The 13,686-nt window shown below is 45.1% G+C and overlaps 1 protein-coding gene across 1 annotated transcript in view; it reads left to right on the top strand.

Moving 5' to 3' along the window:
• The first annotated feature begins 2,184 nt into the window (after positions 1-2,184).
• The window catches only part of CDC42 (cell division cycle 42), a 28,986-nt gene continuing 17,484 nt past the window's right edge, over positions 2,185-13,686 (top strand). The window contains exon 1 of the mRNA XM_078611454.1: positions 2,185-2,366. The gene's annotated coding sequence lies outside the window, so the exon portion shown is untranslated. The remainder of the gene's footprint in view (positions 2,367-13,686) is intronic.

Raw genomic sequence — 13,686 nt, forward strand, 5'->3', positions numbered from 1 at the left:
ACCCAGCCCCACCCCTCCCACCCCCACCCAGCCCCACCCAGCCCCACCCCTCCCACCCCTACCCAGCCCCACCCTCCCCATCCTCCCCACCCAGCCCCTCCCCACCCTCCCCACCCAGCCCCACCCCTCCCACCGCCCACCCAGCCCAACACTCCCCACCCAGCCCCTCCCCACCCAGCCCCTCCCCACCCACCACTCTCCACCCAGCCCCACCCCTCCCATTTTTGGATGCACGACGGACGGACGGACACAATAATCCCCTGTGGGCTGGTGTAACCAGGAGGTTCCTACCAGTACAAGGATGCGTGTGTGTGTGTGGGGGGGGTCACCCGCGCTGTGCATTGATTCATTCCCTCTGTAGGACGGGCTGGTACCAGCTTACGTTTGGCAGAAATATGGTTTTTGGCTTCAGGAGGGGGTTCGTGAGGTTTTGCTGTTCCTCCTCCGTTGACGGAGCGCAGACCACAGTGGTTGACTACGTGGGTCCATATTTTGGGTTGCAATGCCACAATGACACTTCAATGGCTTGCCTTTTTTGTTTCATTCATGGAAGGAGATGCGAACATTTGGCCTGTCGATGCTCTGATGGTGACACTGGCGTCGTCGAGGAATGTTAACCCCCGGAGGTACGATATGTGGGTCTCGAATGAGGTACTGTACCGTGAAAACTGTTTATAAAAGTTTCAGTGAATATTTGCATTTGTCAGTCCCCTGTTAATTCTGCTTGCAAGGGTTTTAAACTTGCCAAAATAGCTTCCGGCTCAGACTTGCCTCGTTCGTGCAGACTTCCCTTTTGCAACCATCAGCGAGGGGTGAAAACTCAACATGTCAATGACAGGGGGTGAGTCTACTCGGATGGTTGACTACGCACAATTTGAATGTTTTACCTACGTGACTATACCGAAAAAACCTAAGAATATGAATCCTTGCAGTCACGAAAGCTTCAAATCTAGAATTACGCACAACGTGATATTAATTGTATCTGACTTGGAGAGTTGAAGGACTAAGATGAACCCCAGACCGTGGTTTTGAACTTGCAACTATCAAGCTTGAGAGTTTGTTGGCTTGACGCACTGTGCCATATAGATAAATTAAGGGGCGTTTACATTCAAGTGTATCATTATGACTTCAATCTTCTTGGGTTTGGGCAGGGCATGTCGCGAGACGGGATAATGGACGAATGGTCAAGAGTGGCAGCCAATGAATATATTGGGGCTGAGAGGACATCTGCCTGGTGGTGGTGATTACATCAGCTCGTTTGCAGGTGCTCACTGGATTGTTACATTGCAGAGCCGTGATAGCTTGGGAAGACTTTCATACAGCGGTGTGGATTGACATGGGCCCATGATGGTGATTGTGACTCCACTGTCCACCCACGTGAAGCCAACAAATCATGGATGGAATTGTATAAACACATTCCTGCGGAGGGAGCTGGTAGGAACGTTGGGTTGCTCGGTCAATGGCCAGGGTCAACGGCGGCGTGGTGTATTCCGCAAATATGCCCGACTGTGAGGGCGGGCACAAGCCGGCGTGAGTAGGTTAAACGTTGAGTTTTATAAGGGCACCCACGGGGTGACCAGCCCCTCCCCACCCAGCCCCACCCCTCCCACCCCCACCCAGCCCCACCCTCCCCACCCCTCCCACCTCGCACCTGTCCTGGCACAGGCGCTGTGGTTATGTCACCGTCACTTAGTGGCGAATGGCGGGTATTGGTACTATACACTACACTATATACTACAGTACTATACACTATACTATTATACACTACACTATACACTACATATTGGGCTCCATGGAGGCCGCGTCGTTAAGCAATTCGTCGTTAACAAGGGTGCTCGTTAAGAGGGGTTCTACTATACACTACATTATACACTACACTATACACTACACTATACACTACATTATACACTGCACATTGGGCTCCATGGAGGCGCGTCGTTAAGCGATTCGTCCTTAACAGGGGTGCTCGTTAAAAGGGGTTCTACCGTAAAAATAAAAAAAATCTACGTCGAGTACAAGTTTAGTTTCAATTAAATGCAAAAATTAAACTTCCATGACGTCACGCACGCGGTGTAGGCGGTGGGGTGCGGCTACCAGACCTGCCCCCCCCTTCCGCAGCCCCTCCCCCCTTACCCCCACCTCGTGGATGACATCATCAGCGAGTGACGTCACGTCCGCCCCTGCATAGCCGCTCGCCTTGGCCAGGAAACCCCGCGCGCTGACAACGCCCTGCCCCTCCACTCGTCGGTGAGCGGCCATCCGCCATCGGGGTAACAATTTAAATCGTTTACATCAACGACAACGACCACCCCACGACGACTTGTGCGTGCCGTAGACAAAGGTGAAGACGAAGTGAAGCAGTCGAGGTGAGCGTCGGAGTTTGTGTTGTTGTTCGTACCCGTTTAATTGTTGTCGTGAAAAGCGGTCGGGGGGACGTTTTATGTGGACAGCCTGCACTAGGCCTCGGCTGTGTGGTGGTGGTGGTGTTGGGCGATTTCTATTTTTTTAGCGTCGAGTTTGTTTCGTTGAAGTGTAAAGACAACTTCACTGGGTGTTGAACGTTTAGTTTGCGTTGGGGGTGTTTAGCTTTGTGTGTGTGAGGAGATCGTTGTTGTAAGACTGCGATACGAGAGAAGAGCTGTTGAGGAGGTTTTATGCTTCAGGAATTAAGACCGGAAATGTTTCGGCGCCGGGGAGACATTTGGGTTTGGAAAGCCGCGTCGTGTTAAAACGTAAGGATATAAAAATAGGTTCTATGTATATTCAAGTTGTTTTTTAACCCACCACCCCCCACACCATAATACCTCCGTATCAACGCGTCATGAGTTTGGGTACAATATCGAATTTACGTTCAACCGCACCTCGTCGTTGACATGGGAGTTGCCCTTTCCTATAACCAACAAACCCAGCAGCGTTTGTTTTAACCAAGCTTGACCACAGCTGATGAGACACTAAACGTCGAAACCTGCCCAAAGTGTATTTGCTTGAACAAACGATGGATAATATTGGGCTGGAAAACCAATAGGCTGATAGACTAAAACACATTTTTGTTAAATGTGGAGATCCATAACGCAGATCGACCTAAATAAGCTTCATTCCCCGCATAGAGTCGGTCCGATTTAGATTCGTTTCACTGATTTTGTACCTATACAGTTGATATTTTTTGTCGATCTACTGCTGGATGAGGGCCGACCCCAACCCCATGTTGGTCACTGGGGTTGTTTGAATCGTACATAACCACAACCGGTCAATGTTGTTTGGTTGTAGGTGGAACAGGATCGGATCGAATATCAATCTCTCCACTTGTGTTTGCCGTGGGCAAGAGTCAAACTTGGGTCACCAGGTGTATATAGGACAATCGGCTTACCAGGCGTCACCGCTTTACCCCCCCAAACATGACAACCGTTTCACAAGAAGTTGAAGGCGGTGGGGGTGAATGGAAACCCGAGAGGTACAGTACTTTATGTTGATGTACTGTCCTCTACTGCCAAACACGTAGTCCCGCAGCGGCAAGAACGATCGTCGTTCATTGTCTAAGCCGTGTCCAGGCTCACAACCAGCTGAGCTTCCAAAATCTGATGAGATTAGGCCAAAAGGGAGCACCGATTTATCTTTAACCAAACCATTTTAAAATCAGATTTGAATTCGTACTTTATAAATTAGTTAATCATATTGGCTAAGTTTAGCTGATTTAAAACCGATTTTATACTTTCCCACTCGGCGTTGAATGAACACAGGTTAAGATCAACCGATTTTTCATTTGCCTAAACAAAGATTTAAACTAGAAAATCTCTCGAGATTAAACACCTGATTAGCCAGTGGCCAGAATTTTACGAAAACCAGGTTTATGAATTCCCCAATAAACGGTTTAAATTACAACCAACCTCAAGGAGGTAGTTTAAAAAAAACCGGTCAAACTTATCTCGTTAAACAGCTGTTCATTTGATTGAATACCTTGATAATTTTCAGTGAAAGAGCCAAAAATATCCAGTCTCCAGCACTGTAAAAGATGTAACCACACAGTTGCCTTAGTCCAATTGCACAGCCCGTGGCCCGTGTTGTTCAAGATGAGTTTGAAGCCTCACCAATGAGAGGTTATCACGCTCAACAGTCGTCACTTTGCCATCACTAATTTAATTATACCATCAATGTAGTTACCTCAAAAGATTGCAATATATATTTTCCCCCCCACTAATCTTTGACCTCGTTTTGGACCGGCATACACACACACAGTTTATATTACAATAATAATGACCTCTGTTTATTTTTTTAAAATCCTCACCGAGGAGGGTTCTGCATCATTAATATGTTTGAATAATTGCGGTTATTGGCATCTTAGCTGTGTGGGAGGAAACCGGAGCACTCGGGAGCGCACCCCAGGGCATGTGAAGTGATTGCGCTAATAGGTCTGCACAGATGGATTCCATCCTCTCCCTTTACTGTCATTTTCTGGGCTCACCTTGCAGCCCCAGTGGGTTTGGGAGTGTCACAATTGTGGGATCCAACCAACCCTCGCCTCCAAGGTCCGGATCATAGAGGCGTGTGCCACCACGCCCGGCTTGGCAATAATACGAGGTGTTTGCTCTTTTTGTTGGCGTCAGTTGCGTTTATTAACACTGTACCTCGAATGGCAAGCGTTTTAAAGTGTAAATACCGTCGTAGGTTAAAGCAAATAAGAGGTTTACCATTTCACAATTTTTATTGTCAAGTCCTTTGTCACTTGTAGAGTATCACGCTCTTTGTCAATTGACTGCTCGATGGTGGCCCCTCTACAGCGTGTCGTCACGGGAATTCTTTGACCACATGTCACCAAGCTGGTCATTGCGGGTTGGGTGAAAGACGAGTTTACATATCACTTTCCACTGATGAGCATTAATGGCCAATATTGACCGGATTGTCTGAATCGAGCCTAGGTCTTCTCGTACGTTGCGCAGTGCACTAACCATTGCTAAACTGCTCTACCCGTCGTGTACAACATCGCATGAACAAAAATGTGGAAAATCTAAACGCAGTCACACAGAAATTGTACGGTTTATTAGGTGTGGCAGGGCAAAGAGTAAATGTGGTATATAAAGGTTACATAAGACGTGTTTAAAGTTTTTATTACAAACCGGTTTTGTCGAGGTCTTTTCCAGTTCAGACCAAGAAGACTGTTAGAGTATAATGAGATGTTTACTGAGATAACTGGACAGAATAATGGCTTGTCAGAGGAGATGAAAGGGAAGGCAGTAGAGTCGATATCGTTTCTTTAAAAATCCTTTGTAGAGTACACTGCAACACTTCTCCCAACAACTAGAACGAAAATAATTAGCTTTTCCTCACTGAAAAGGTCACTTCGTAGTTTCACTCATTCTTGTGGAGCAGTTTGATCACATTATTGCCGTTCGTTTTCATTAAATTGCGGAGTAATGGATTCTTTGGAATGGGGGTGGTGCATTGGTTCACACTGCTTTGGACATGACTTCCTTAAGTTAGGTCCCTGGCCATATCTGTTCTACAAAGAGGAAGCATCGAAATGCTGGCGTGGTATAGTGGCATCCACGACGTTAACCAAAATGGCATCTTGATGAGCCAACGCAGAGAAGAGAGCGGAGCACATGACACAACATGAGAGCATCGCTGGGCCAGGTTTGGCCCCAGACCCAGCTCAAGTTGCCATTGTTGCAGTTTTGAAGCAGGATTTCACTGTGGCTGTGCTTCCCTTTTGGTAATAATGCTTCTGCTGAATCTGATGCGGTGGACGTTTGTGCTTGCGTTGTGTTCATGGCACCTTGTGGGTGACATTTGGTGTTTGTGAATGTCTTTATTATAGACGGTTGGCCTCGCCTTGGTAAATTGACTTTTACAGACGGACGTAGAGAATGCAGTTTCACTTATCACGCGTTGCCTTTTTATGATAATTTACATTTGTAGCGCACTTAACATGTTCTCGCAGATAATGGTTCGGAGGAGTGAGGAATCGCAGACAAGCGGGAAGGCAGCCAGGCGGTTAGCACGCGTCGTCAATTGCCCAGTCTGTGGCCCTCCATGTATTAATATTTTTTCAGCCAATTCGTTTTTATGCATCTGGGAGGAAACTGGAGCATCCATTGAAAACCCACGTTCGAAAGGGGCACTCATGGAGATTGGTCTGTATTCTGCACTACATGATTCCTGTCTAGCCAGGGTATAGCGCATCGATGCCTGCTGGGGTCGGTGTATTACATTATTTGTGTGGTCCACCACCCTTCGCCTCCACAGTGCTTGATTAGAGGCATGCGTCACCAACGCTCGACTTTCTGTTAGCAACATTGTAGTTCGTCAGAAGGAGCTTCGTTATTTTGGAGTGGGAAGTGATTGATTTAGACTTACAATTGTGGCCATGGTCGATGAGGAGCATAGTATTGGCTGTTAAGAAAATGAGTTGGGCTTTGGAAGAAGGAACGTGATGGCTGGTGGTGGTCGGTGGAGGGGGGCCGGTAAAGGAGAAAAAAACATGCCTGAGATTTTTCGATTTAAAGCTTTCGTGATTCTGCAGGGATTCATCTTCTTGGTTCTTTCGGTAAAGTCACGTAGAAGGGAAATAATAAAATAATAAAAATAAAACATTATAAAAGAATTCTCACGACGTTTCGGCCACAACGCAAGCAGCCGTCCTCAGGTGAAGAACAGGTCTGTCGGAAAGACAGCATTCAGACTGTCTTTCCGACAGACCTTCACCTGAGGACGGCTGCTTGCGTTGTGGCCGAAACGTCGTGAGAATTGTATTGTATTATGTTTTATTCTTATTATTTTATTATTTCCCTTCTACGTGACTTTACCGAAAGAACCAATAAGATGAACATGCCTGAGAGTTCATCCTTTGTGAAGATGGAGCAAGAAGTCGATTCGTGCCCAGGAGCCAGATGTATTGTTGTTTTGCAGGAATGTGAGAGTTTGCGTTGCCTTGGAGTGAGGGGGGAGCTTCATCGGGCAGTAGATTAGTCGAAGCTGATCGTGGCGATATTAACTATCGCGAATGTTCATAATCAACGTTTTTGGGTTTAGATCGCGTTATTTATAAATGTGTCGTAACCCTCCACCACCCGACACGGCCAATCATTTAAAAATGTTGTGGTTTCACGCTTCAACACACCGGTGGGCTAAAGCAGTGAACTATTTGTCTTTTGTCAACGTGACACTTTATTACTGATTGGCCGTGTGGGGTGTGGAGGGTTACGACGCATTTATAAATAACGCGATCTAAACCCAAAAACGTTGATTATGAATAATATTGGTCGCGAAAGCCTACGTGTTAAACTATCACGAATGTGTTGCATTCTATTTTTGGCGAGAATGTTATCACTTTATGATTAATGTTACGTAATTCTTTTACAAATTCAAAGTAGTTCCTCGAAGTGATTTTGCTTCATTTATGTTCAATTGTTTGTTTAATCTTGAATGTGAGTTTTTTTAAAAAGCTTTCTGTTTGTATATTTGTATTCCCATATGTTCTGCAGGTTTCCTTCCCTGTTTATTTCCTCCGGGTCTCCATATGCTCTAGTCTGACCTAAAAGGAGATTTAATAAAAAAAATTTGGATGAAAGGAACTTTTTTTTATCAGTGTATATTACCTACTTGACATGTGGTGCAGAAACATGGACATTGACAAATATAAAAAATGGAATAAAACCTGAAAAGTAAACGGAGACATGGAGAGTTGTACACTTGGAATTGCACTCAGACACACATAAGGAGGAACGTGCAAGTTTATAGCTATCACATCATCTGTTAAGAAAGAAGTACGTGGGTTGTGCAGAGCACTTCGCGAATAAGGTGGTCGAGACCAGTGATGGAGTGCTAGCCAAAGGAGCGAACGCGTCCAAAGGGACATCCACCGCAGAGATGGAGGGATGAGATCTCCACCCCATGTGTAGCTGCGTTGATCGTTGCATCACAGGATCTTGAGGATTGGAAATGGCTGGGTGAGGCTTTCTTCATCCTGAATGTTGAATCATCATTGGTAGATGGACAACGATTGGAAACATAGATAATCAGACAAATGTCTCCTTCACATTTCTGTGCGTCCAAATAAATTATGCTCTCTCAGAGGGTCACAGGGCCCTCTGGAAGAGCATAATTTTACTCGCATCAATTCAAATGCAAGCACTTTTGGCAGGTCACTCGAACCCGTGAAATACAGTGCAATGCGAATCCAAAAACAACATTTTACACACGATTCAGTGCAATGTATCATGAGCTCAAACAACCTCGTATTTCGATTTAAAGCTTTCGTGACTGCAGGGATTCATCTTCTTGGTTCTTTCGGTAAAGTCACGTAGAATGGGAATAATAAAATAATAAAAATAAAACATAATAAAATAATTCTCACGACGTTTCGGCCACAACGCAAGCAGCCGTCCTCAGGTGAAGAACAGGTCTGTCGAGAAGACAATCTGAATGACAGACCTGTTCTTCACCTGAGGACGGCTGCTTGCGTTGTGGCCAAAACGTCGTGAGAATTATTTTATTATGTTTTATTTTTATTTATTATTTCCATTCTACGTGACTTTACCGAAAGAACCAAGAAGAAACATCGTCTTTGTCATTGTTACATTCCTAGTGCAAAGGCACAGCTTTGTGCAGCAGTCGGCAGCCACCTTCCTTTTTGTTATGCGAGTCGTGTCTTGGTTTGTTCTATTTTTAACATGGACCTGTCGTGATGTTCTGATGAATGTGTTAGAAAAAGTTCATTTCTTGTTATTGTTTCAATCCAGTAGTGAAGAGGCGTTTTTTATGGATTACTCAGCTTATTTTGTAACGGGTATAAGGGTGGAGGGGTGGCAAAGTTGTTTTCGCACTGCGCAATTAGTCCGCCATCAACCTTAAATGTATGTTCATGGCTACCTTCACTGGCGAGTAATAGCCGAAATGATCCTGGGTCGTCATCCCTCGCGTAATCCTGCGTTGACCAGTATGGTCAAGAAACTGCAATGACTGACATGGCGTGGGTGAGTGTCCAGCAGTGGATTGGAAAGGGCTGTAATTGTATTTTTTTAACGAGGGCTCTGAAGTGGATAAGACGTGGCACGTTACGTTGGCCACAGACCCTCAGTTGAGCTTCCTGTCAAAGGAAGTGCGGTTGTTCCCTTGCTCTCACCATGAAACCAGCAGGAAGCCCTCACCCATCTCACTTCCACTTCCTAAGGAAGCGATGTTGCATGCACCGTGTGACGGTGTCAAAGAGAGGCATTGGGCAGCCTACCATGGCTGGGCAGGAGGCCAAAAAGGACGTTGAACAATCTCTTCCATTTGTTTTTTAGTTGTACTTGGTGTTCTGCTGGAGCTCTCTTGAGTTCCTGAACAAGTATAACCCGTAAAAACAAAAGTTTTTCACTATAAATCCTTTATATGCGTGGCGGCTAGAGTCCTCTCGTCCTCTGGCTTGAGATGGCTGCCACCTATGGGTCAGATGATTGCATGGCAGCATTAAGCAATTGGTAATTAAATATAATATTTTTGTCCTATAAAGTGTAAAATTTAGGAATTTTTTTTTCACGAACATTAATTGTCACGCACAACGAGTCTGTGTGGAAAATGCCAGCTCGATTGGATCACGGGAAGTGGGTTAAAAAACGACCGAAAGATTTGCACGGTCCAAAGCAAGCAAGCGAACTTAATATAAAGGATTTAAAAAGCTCCTGGCAGCGTGAAGCATAACGTCGGGCATTGAGCTGAACAACATGCGGCAGAACCCGTAATGCACCCGTGAGATATGCAGCACAACTGAGCCTCTGTCCTCGCTGAATACATCTTCGGCACTTCCTGCGTCTGTGTGGCAGCGTAATTGATTCTAAGCCATGTTGACCGAGTATCAATAATGTTTGCAGACAATGACCAGTAATGTAAAGATGGACTGGGTAATGTGCCAGCTATCAATGCACGCAACCCTTTGCCGTGCTGTTTACAAGATCGTATGTAAGTGCGGAAACTGTGTTCGCTTTTGAAAAGACTGGTGTTTTATAAAACATTGTTGAGAAGTCGTATGAAGGACTATGGTGAGTTCCATTAGACGTTGTTACATCCGTTCTTTAGCTGGTGAAGATGCATATTTTAATACTTTGTAACCGTCATCCTCTTTGACATCAGTCCTCTTATCTATGGGGGCTAAGAAACTCTGCAATGTTGTTCCATCAATGGACTTGCAGATACAATTATTCAGAAACACAACTTGAATTGTACCTACTACAAAGACTGCTGACCATGCATCTGCACTCTGGCGTTGCTCTCTATTGTATACCTTGCCAAAACTAAAAGTGTAGCATTTATATGATGCACCTTGCCAAAAAAAACCGAAATGCACGTCACTGCTTAAGCCTTGATGACGGCCACCGATGATGAAACCAAGTATAAGTGTTTGAAGTTGATGATCAGTCTAGTTATTAATTACCACACACAATTTGGGTTTTCGCTTGATTTTGAGAGTTCCACCTGTGACCATTAAATATTTAAAATTGTCAATCGTGCGACGAACACTTTTTTATAGCAGGGCACATGGGAAAGTGCAAGCACCTATTGTGCGGATAAAACGTCGCTTGAAGGGATCTTGCGAGCAGTTTTGTAAAATCTCTATGGGCTGTGCTCTGACATCTGTGCGTGAGCTCGTGACTCAGAATAACATTGGGAGGAGATACAATTAAAGTCAGATTACATTCCATGTTTTAATCCAATCATTTGGAGGTCACAGCTCTGCTTCCCGCAGGTCGATATCGATCGACAAGACAGCAGTGATTCCACAACTTCTTAGAATCAGGGAGAGTTGCATTTCACCATAGACCCATTAAGCACTGTGCTTACCGCACTGCTGAGCAATAACCACATTAAGCATAAGGCTTCTTCAGTACCGACGTTTTGTTACCCAAACTTGGAGAACTGCTGACCGTATCTCTCTTGGACTTTGCTTCAGCAGGGACACTAAACTTTAGACCTCAATGAGAAGCAATTACTGTGAGGGAAACTCACCTTTAGGCCCCAGTTTGCAGTAAGCATATTAGGTTTCTTTCATCCATTGATGAAAATAGTGTTTTGTGTCCATGCTTGGTGGTTTCCTTAACGAGTTTTCTGTTTGATTAGTTCATGGAAACCCTGCAGCCAGTAGAAACTCTACACTACCTACAGTTGCAATCAAAAATGATTGTAAATTCTGGAATCAAATTTTGCCCCCCCCCCAGCTTAAAATTTTAATCATTAATTGGTAAGGTGAATTTTCACATTGTCTTTTGTTAAACCTTGGTACCAGAATTAGCCAAAGCTGCATTGCGATCACATCTTCTAACTGACAAACCTCCTACTTACAAACTTGTATCATTCACAAGTACATGGCAAATACACTCGTGATACGATACGACTTGAATTGACACGGCATTGAAATGTGACCGCATCTAAAGATACTGTACGGTAACAGTGGGGGGGGGGGGGGTATTTGCTTTGTAACAAGCAGTCAATTGTAAGGAAAGGAAAAACTTAAACTCTTGAGTCCAGACCTAGGCAGGGAGTCGATAGCTCTGATATCAAGGGAAGGGAGTTCCAGACTAGGGGCAGCATCGGAGAATGGGCTACCTCCTCCTGAGCTAAGGATGACTGGGGGTTTTAACAAAAGGCCTTGGTTTCTGGTGCGGAGAGTTTGTGTAGAGAAGTAGAGCAATATGATGGTGCAGAGGTAGACGGCCGAATCCCTGGTGGATCATGAAGATGTTGAGTGTGATCCTTAATTTTATTTGGAATTGGATTAGGATCCAGTGGAGGGATTGGGGTGATGTGGTCTCCGTTAAAGGTGAGAATTCTGGAATGTTGGTTCTTCTGACAAACCTGCCCTTCATTCTGATGTTTCATGATCACAGGCAAGCCCAGTCCCATGGTACAGGTTCATCTATAATCTGATGATCTTACCTGCGATATCATAACAGTTGAGCATTTCCCATTCCTAGCTCTTCTCTGTTATAGTTGTATGACAGTATACATCTCGTTTTACAATCTGTGCCAACTGCAAACATATACCATGGAGTAAAAAAAAAAGCACCTTAGTCTTTGAATGTCAACAATGTTTGGTATGCTTACAGTGGATGAGCAAAATAGGATGATTCGTATAAGCAGGGAGTAGAGTAAACCCGCTTCAGAATTGGACCGGTGGCTTATCACTATAAGCAGGTTGAGGTAAATGGAATGGATGTGTACATTTACAACCCTTTTTATCTATCCATTGTTAGATTAGGGCCTACCAGCACCGTGTGGGTTCTGAGGGATATCTGACCACGCCTCCCCCACTGCTCCATCCGGGGTTGGTGAAGGTGGGGAGCATAGTACAGTGTCACAATGGATTTTGTTGCACTGACCTCTTATACGCACAGCGCAGGCCCTGCAGCATGCGCAGGAGTGATTGCCCATCTGAGCACCGCCTATGCACCCACCCCGCTGTAGCTTCCGCCATTCGACTTGTCGGACGCTTTTAATTTGATTTGGTCCTAGATGGAGGAAATGTAACATGCTTTCAAAAAGAGGAACAGCAGGAGATCTCTGTTTATTGAGCAGAATTGGCATGAAGCGTCATGCGAAGAATATGGGGTCATAGCCAGGTATGGGATAGCAACAGCACAAAGCATTTCGAGAAGGAGGAAGTCGTTGAGGTATGGCAAAGCTGGTTTGGTCAGCTATTGAGCGGGAGCGATGCAACCATTTGGAGAAAAGTATTTGTCGCATAAAAGGCAGACATTCTTAGAATGTGGAGGAAGACGCAGCCCGAGCAGAGGACGATTCCGCTGAAGAATGAGGCAGCAGGAGTGCCGTGTCACTGTAGAGATGTTGAGAGAGGGAGTGATGTGGCTTTACCGAAAGACCCAGAGAATAATAATATAACAATCATTTACTTATTTATCCGCGAGAGCCGCACTTGAATTGTGACCTTTTTAGGAGATTCTTGCGTTGGGATTTTATTTTAAGATGTTTTCGGCTAATTCGTGAGGAGTGTTTATTCTACAAGTGGGAGGAAACTCCCCCCATACACGCGCGAGGGAGCAACACTCCATACAGATGGAGAAATAATGTGATTAGTCTCACTTGCTGTACTGCCTTCTCCTGCCAAATCAGGGTATGGCACCTCAACGCCTCCCTGGAAGGGAGTTTCACGACATTGGTGCCGTTCGCCAACTCACACCTCCACGGTGCTGGATTTCAGGTGCTCTGTAGGCACCACCACCCAGCTCTTTACAAGATGACGCTTCGTAAAGTAGGGGGATGAGTTGTTATTGGTGTTTTACCATTTCATAAGCAGTGGGGTCTGGGGGAGGGGGGGGGGCAGCAAGATCAGTGGTTAGCGCAATGTGCTATGAATCCTATGATCCGTGATTCCTGGCTGTTATCAGTTGTGAGTTTTATCTAAACCTGCTCCCCCTTCACCAAACCGACATTGACCAGTGTGGTAAAGTCTGGTCAAACAACTCCCCATCACATAGGGATGTACACGTACGTAAAATACACTCCCCATAAGATTGTAGAAAAAGAGTGTATAATCTCGGGTGATCATTTAATAGAGAATTTCAAGGAAGGAATTTAACGACATTTTTCAAATATTTGTTACCGCCGTGTTGTAAGCAAGTGTCATATTACATTTACAAGGGGGAGAGGGAGGAAACCAAACATAACTGTCGGGTGTAAAGTACATGCGTCTTGCAA

This window comes from Lampetra planeri, chromosome 36 (assembly GCF_965212315.1).
Source record: "Lampetra planeri chromosome 36, kcLamPlan1.2.h2, whole genome shotgun sequence".
Taxonomy (NCBI): Eukaryota; Metazoa; Chordata; class Hyperoartia; order Petromyzontiformes; family Petromyzontidae; genus Lampetra; species Lampetra planeri.